The following is a 6,807-nucleotide window of genomic DNA, read 5'->3' on the forward strand; positions in this document are numbered from 1 at the left end:
GTGCTGAATACTGGGACTGGCACAGAGAGGCTCTATGGCTGATGTGAATCTTCCCGACTGGACTACTTGGTGAGTTTCCCCGGAGCTGTTGAGCACACAGGCTTCCCCACCTACCCTGGTTGCTCACCATGCCATCGATGTCCTTTGTGGACATGGCTTCAGGTATCATACCAGAGACTCCTTAGAGTCAGAAGCGACCATTTATGATGATCTAGTCCAACTCACCCACAATGAACAGGGACATTCACAGCTAGATCAGGTTGCCCTGCGTGTCACCTTGGAAGGGACAGGGCATCCACTGCATCTGGGCAACCTGGTCCACTGCGCAGAGTCACAGAATGTCCCGGGTCGGAAGGGACCTCAAGGATTGTGGATCTCCAACCCCCTCCCCCGCTACGTGCAGGACCATCAACCTCCCCATTTCATACTAGACCGGGCTGCCCAGGGCCCCATCCAACCTGGCCTTGAACACCTCCAGGGATGGACGGGGCATCCACAGCCTCTCTGGGCAGCTGTTCCAGCACCTCACCGCTCTCTCTGTGGAGAACTTCCCCCTGCCATCCAACCTAAATCTTCCCTCCCCCAGCTTAAAACGTTTCCCCTTGTCCCTTGCTATGAAGGATATTTTCCTTATATCTAACCTAAATTTTCCCTCCTTCTTTCCTTTAGCTCCCCTTTGGGTATTGAAAGGCTGTTACCAGGTCACCTCGGAGCCTTCACTTCTCCGGGCTGAACAGCCCCAGCTCTCTCAGCCTGTCCTCACAGGTGAGGTGTTTGATCCTTTGGTTCTTTTTTTTTTTTTCCTTGTGGCCGTCCTCTGCATGTGCTCCAACGGGTCCATGTCTCTTCTGCACTGAGGGCTCTTCATATGGACGCAGTACTCCAGGTGAGGCCTCTTCAGCACAGAGCAGAGGGGCAGGATCACCTCTTTTCAGCTGCTGACCGCACATCTTTTGGTGCAGCCCAGGATGTGGCTGGTTTTCCGGGCTGGGAGGGCACTTTGCTGGCTCGTGTACAGCTTGCCATCCACCAGGTCTTTTGGGACAGGCCTATGCTCAGCCCTTTCATCCCCCAGCATGTATTGGTAGTGGGGGGTTCTCTTGTCCCAGGTACAAGACACTGCGCCTGGATTTGTTGAAGCTGATGAGGTTTGTCTGTGCCCGCTTCTCAAGCCTGTCTAGGTCCCCCTGGCTGGCATCCTGTCCCTCTGGCGTGTCGCTGCTCCCCACAGCTTGGTGTTGTCAGCAGGGTTTCTGAGGGTGCGCTCGATCCCGCTGGTGATGTCACTGACGAAGATATCGAAAAATCTCAGCCCCGGCACGGACCCCTTTGAGATGCCATTCATCACCGATCGCCATCCGGACACGGAGCCATCGGCTCCTGCACTCCCTCCTGCAGCCGGGTCTTTGTCCATTGAACAGTCCACCCATCGAATCCGTGTCCTTCCAATTTGGAAAAAAGGATGTTGCGGGGTATTGTGTCAAAGGCCTTACTGAAGTCCTGGTAGATGATATCAGTGGCTCTTCGCTTGTCTATTGATGTCTAGGGACACCATCACAGCAGGATTTACCCTTGGTCCTCTGGATGCTCCAACAGGTCCATGTCTTTTCTGCACTAAGGACTCTACATCTGGACACGATCCCTAGATATGGGATTATGTAGAATATGGTCTCAGATAAGGGAACCACTTTACTTCAAGTCCTACAGGAGCTAATGAGAACTTTAGAAATCAAGTGGGAGTTCCATACTTGCTGGCACCCTCCTTCTTCAGGGAAAGTAGAATGAATCAATCAGATGCTGACAAAGCACTTGTCAAAATGCATTTTAGAGACCAAATGACCATGGACAAAGCGTTTACCTTTAGCCCTTCTCAGAATACGAACCGCTCCCAGAAAAGACTTAGGAGTATCACCGTATAACATGCTGTTTGGGTTGCCGTACTTGAGAGGGAGGGGTGAGATGCTCACTCTCGAGACCAAGGATAAGTTTCTTAAGAACTCTTGGAAATCTGGCCCTCGTATCTCCATGGAGAAGTACAAAACATACCGAAAAACAACAGGTTGGTAATGGACCTCATTGGAAATGTATCATAGCAACAGCATCGGGGAGATTGCAAGCCTGAGATGCTCAACCAGTGAGCGAGTGCCAGGAGAGCATTACCTGCGTTCGGTTTAGAGTATAGAACGGAATGAATTTCGCTGACTGGTGCACAGTTTCTCCCTTGCTAATGGGGCATATGAGCCCAGTATTGCAATAACAAATAAACTTTGCTGCTATCATTAAGTTTCTTGCCTAACCCGAAATTTTTGAGTATTTCTCACATGGTCTTGTTCAATATGTTTGTCAACTCCCTTGCTGTGGGGGATAGTGTCCACCTGTAGTAAGTACACTGATGAGACAAAGCGGGTGAAGTGGTTGGCACGCCAAAAGGCTGTGCTGCTAGACCTGGACAGGCTGGAGAGCTGGGTAGTATCAAACCAGATGAGCTGTAACGAAAGCAAGTGTTGAGTCTTGCACCTGGGAAGGAATATCCACAAGTATCAGTACAGGCTGGGATATGACATGCTGGAGAGGAGCTCTGCAGAGAAGAATCTGGGTGTCCTGGTGGATGACAGGTTGGCCATGAGTCAGCAGTGTGCCTTGGCAGCCAAGAAGGCCAATGGAATCCTGGGGTGCATTAAAAAGAGCAAGGGAGCTGATCCTCCCCTTTTGCTCCTCTCTGGTCAGGCCTCACCTGGAGTACTGCATCCAGTTGTGGGTTCCCTGATACAAAAATGACAGGGTTCTCCTTGAGAGAGTCGAGCAGAAGGCCACGAAGGTGATAAAGGGCCTGGAGCATCTCCCCAGTGTGGAAAGGCTGAGTGACCTGGGTCTGTTCAGCCTTGAGGAAAGAAGACTAAAAGGGGATCTGGATTAATGCTTATTATATTAAGTGTGGGAGTCAAAAGGACGTGGCCAACCACTTTTTAGAGGTCTCTGGGGACAGAAGAAGGGGATATGGCCATAAACTGGAACACAAGAAGTTCCGCACCAAAACGAAAGGAACTTCTTCACAGTAAGGATGATGGAGCACTGGAGCAGGGAGGCTGTAGATTTTCCTTCTCTGGAGATATTTCGCCTGGATGCCCATCTGTGCAGCCTGTGGTAGGGAACCCATTTTGCAAGGGGGGTTGGACTCAGTGATCTCTGGAGCTCCCTTGCAACCCCAGTTTTGTGATTCTGTGATTTTATTCATTGCTTCTTGCAGCAATGCAGCGTTTCAGAAGAGAGAAAAGCACGGCGGGCGTAAACTGGGTTTCTGTGGTTGGTAAAGCTGTGCTGAGAACTGGGCTGACTACTGCACCTGGAAATGTGTGCAAAGTCTGCAGACACAGAAGAATTACTTTTCCTTGCAGGTTGGGCTTGTCTAAGGTAGGTGATTGCTAGGTGAGCTTGTGCTTTAAAGCATCAAGTTGTATAAATAAGGAAACTTTAAAAGCAAGATTGCCAGTTCTTTTTTACCTAGGTGATTTTTTGCAAGGAGAGATTTGAAATGCTGCTTGCTAATGGAAGATGGAGAGAGGAGAATCAAGTCAAAGGCATGCTGTGCATAGCCACCACGTAGCATCTGCGCCACTCTCCCCATGCACAAAGGAGGAGCAGCTCAGCAAGCTTGGCCTGGGCCATGGAAGGGAGCATACAAACATCTGGACCAACCCCAACGGAGCGGGTTCTGCAGGTTGGTTGTCTTCTGCTGTTTGTCTCCCATCCTGTTGCTCAGGGGTAGATGTGTTCTTGATCAGTGCTAATAGGAAACTTTCATGACATTTTTGTTTCAGCTGTCCCAATGCTTTGATCCCTTGCTGCTGGGATGGGGCGTTTGCAGAATGACAATGTCCAGTCAGATGTTGGGGATGAGTCTACGCACCGGGGTATGTCTGGCAGGACTGAGGCTTGGGGACCAGGCCAGGTCAAATCCAGTGCACTTTGCTCTCATTCTTAGTGCTTGCTTTTGCTCAGGAGGGTGGGTGGTGAGCCTTATGAACCAGTGCCTGCAGATGGGGTTTGTGGAGAAAGAGGTCCTGCAGGCCTTGTGTGACACCCATGGAGCTATAGTGAGGCTGCATCAGTGTAAAACGCCAGAAATCCCCAGAGGTGTGAAGGTGAGCTGTGGGCACTAGTAACACAGGAGGGAATGTGCATGCTTGGGTTTGGATGCTTCTGTGTGTTTTAAGTGACTGTGATACCACTGCTCAGTCAGTTTGAGTGCGTGGAACAAGTGTGACATCCTCTTTGACTGAGTCCTGTGAAAGGAGTCCTATGAATTTGAGATCTGAGTTCAAGCCTGTGGGCATCGTCCAGGAGTTGGGGAAGAGTACGAGGCAAGGAAAGTTGGGTAAGAGGATGAGGCTTCGGACCAGGAACCTCTTCCATCGGTATTAAATCTTGTTGTTCTCTTTTTGGATTAGGAATCCATGTGGGTCTTTTTATGAAGAACAGCCTCGTTGTGCAGCTTATGAATTAATTCATTCACGCCTGTTAGCTGGTTTTCTTTCCTACATGAAGCTGCAATTGAAATGGACACTTTGTGATCTGATCCCCTCTGGCATGCTCAGATCAGCCAAGTTGGCAAGGTCTGGCACAGGCTCAGAGGCGAGGCCACAGCAGCTCTTCCGTTGTGACACAGAGCAGGGACATAGAAGTGGAAGAAGGCCCCACAGCTGTACAGGGGAAATTCCACACAATCATCAACTTTCCATCTGAAAGGTAAAGAGGACTTTGTTTTCCAGCAACCATCATTATTGTTTGGGTGGGTTGTGTTGTTGTTTTTTTTTTCCCCCATTATTTCTTGCGCCAAAACATGTGGAAGCTAAATTAAAGTAACGGTGCCTGAAGTGAATTGTTGCAGTGAATCTCTGCTCCCTTTGGACTCTGAGATTCAACTAACATATTCGGTTTAGCCACACGAGGCTGCCATTCCTTCCTTGCTGGGCACGCAGTCACGAGATGTATAAAGCCATGCTGACGTCTACCCTGGCCTGAGCTGGCTCTACCTTGAAACGTTGGGGTTTTCCAGCTGTCGGGGCCACATGCCTGAAACCAGTTCTGGTTCTCCTCTAAGCAGAGCTGTTGGTCAGACCTGCTGGCACTAGAAACTAAACTTGGCGGTGAGATGGGGCCGACGAGGTGTTGATGTCAGAGTCAGAGGTGCTTTTGAATTTCCTTTATGGCTGCACGGTTCCTCAGAAAGCAGTTACGCCTGCTGGCTCCAGAAGAGCCATCCCTTAGATGCTGTCCTGTACAGCCGCGGAGCCTTTGCTCACGTGCTCTGCATCTTGCTTGACACAGTTTAGGGGAATTTAGCCAGCAAGACTTCAGGGCTGAGCTATAGGAGTGGAACCATCCTCAACTGCTTGAAAGAGAGCGAGTTTCTAAGTTGTGCTTCAGCAGAAACCAGGCGGTGCCAGGAACAAGCAACTGTTGGCAAGAGCTCAGTGCAGCTCTTCCCTCACCCCGCACCACGCACGACTCACACCAGTCACTGTTTTCTCTCTCCAGACAACGTCCACCCAGCAAGACGAAGGAATCACCAGCTGGCAGTTGGCGTTCCTGCTTCAGCCTGCGGAAACCATCCTCTGTGGCCAAACGCCGACTGCAGCGCAGTCCCAGGGAGCCCTCAGAGACAGAAGTCGTGGTGCTGGCAGGTAAGGGTGTGAATCCAGCTTTCAAAGCCTTGCTTTTCAGCAACATAGAATTCATGCAATACAAGTGGACTTGTACCTCCTTCTAGCATTCAAGCCCGTGCCTAACAACAACTTCGGTTAACTCCTGTCTTTCCCAAATGAGTCTCTTGTTAAGTCAAGATCTGGACCTGCACAAGGATTGCTGTCAAGACAGTGGCACTGTTGCTGGAAGCCTATTTGCTTCTTTCCGCCATCATTACCTAACCAAATGTCAACGACCGCTTTCATAATTCAGCCTGTCAGTGTCTTGGTTTTGTTTCCCTAGGGGGGACGAGGAGACCACGGGATTCTTTGCTCAGCTGACAGCGCAGACTTAATTAACAGCTATTGCTAACTCCATTCTTTGTTGTTGTTGTTTAGAGCTGGCCAGGGAGCATCTAGCATGCTGCTTAAAGCTACTTGACAGACAACACCAAGACATTGGACAGTGAAAGTTTGACACTAACCCTTGTGTATCCTTCCTAGGTGAATCGAGCCCTTGTCTACCCAGAAGAGCCAGGGCAAGCAGCGATGATGCGCTGTGTGCTTCCATCAATGGAGAGCTCTTAGGAAGCACAAACTGCTGCTGTTCAGATGACAGCCTTCCACATAACAACAGCGATGGAGAGAAGGAGCTCATCTGAGTTCATGCCCTCATTTTTCCCGGCTGTGCTGAAGATGCTGACCTGAGCCTGCCAGACACCAGCCTGGTCACCAGCCTGGACTGTGACCCAGTGCCTTTGCAGAGCAGCCCAGCCCAAGCACAGTCCGAGTGCCTCAGCAGCAGCACCTCCATGCAGGAGCAGGTCAGCATCGCTGAGGAGAAGCCGAGCCTCTTGGAGGGGGACTTAGAATCAGGCCTCCAGCCCCAGGCACCGGGCAGCAGCACTGAGAGCTCTGAGCCACTCTCTCCGTGACAAGAGAGGATGAGTCCCATCTTTACCCTGGACCTCTCACGCCCTCCTGTCTTTTACATAATAATAAAAGCACGCTCGTGCTCAATCAACGCCTTGACTGCCTTCCGAGTCTTCATTCACAGAGACTGGGATGAATGCAACGAAGAGCAAGGCACTCCAGCTTGCAACGCGGTGGCTGTGGGGTGCGC

General features: G+C 50.6%; 1 long non-coding RNA gene across 3 annotated transcripts; it reads left to right on the forward strand.

The window, feature by feature from the left end:
• The first annotated feature begins 673 nt into the window (after positions 1 to 673).
• LOC149911980 (uncharacterized) lies at positions 674 to 6,687 on the forward strand. Of its 3 annotated transcripts, XR_016462600.1 has the most exons (7): positions 674 to 765; positions 1,173 to 3,411; positions 3,506 to 3,718; positions 3,819 to 3,911; positions 4,449 to 4,746; positions 5,539 to 5,684; positions 6,189 to 6,687. It is a non-coding gene; the product is annotated as an uncharacterized LOC149911980 (long non-coding RNA). The 3 variants fall into 3 exon arrangements; XR_016462598.1 differs by having other exon boundaries at positions 1,173 to 3,718; XR_016462599.1 differs by having other exon boundaries at positions 680 to 765; positions 3,248 to 3,718.
• Positions 6,688 to 6,807: the final 120 nt, after the last annotated feature.

This window comes from Phasianus colchicus, unplaced genomic scaffold (assembly GCF_987193195.1).
Source record: "Phasianus colchicus unplaced genomic scaffold, bPhaCol1.hap1.1 HAP1_SCAFFOLD_48, whole genome shotgun sequence".
Taxonomy (NCBI): Eukaryota; Metazoa; Chordata; class Aves; order Galliformes; family Phasianidae; genus Phasianus; species Phasianus colchicus.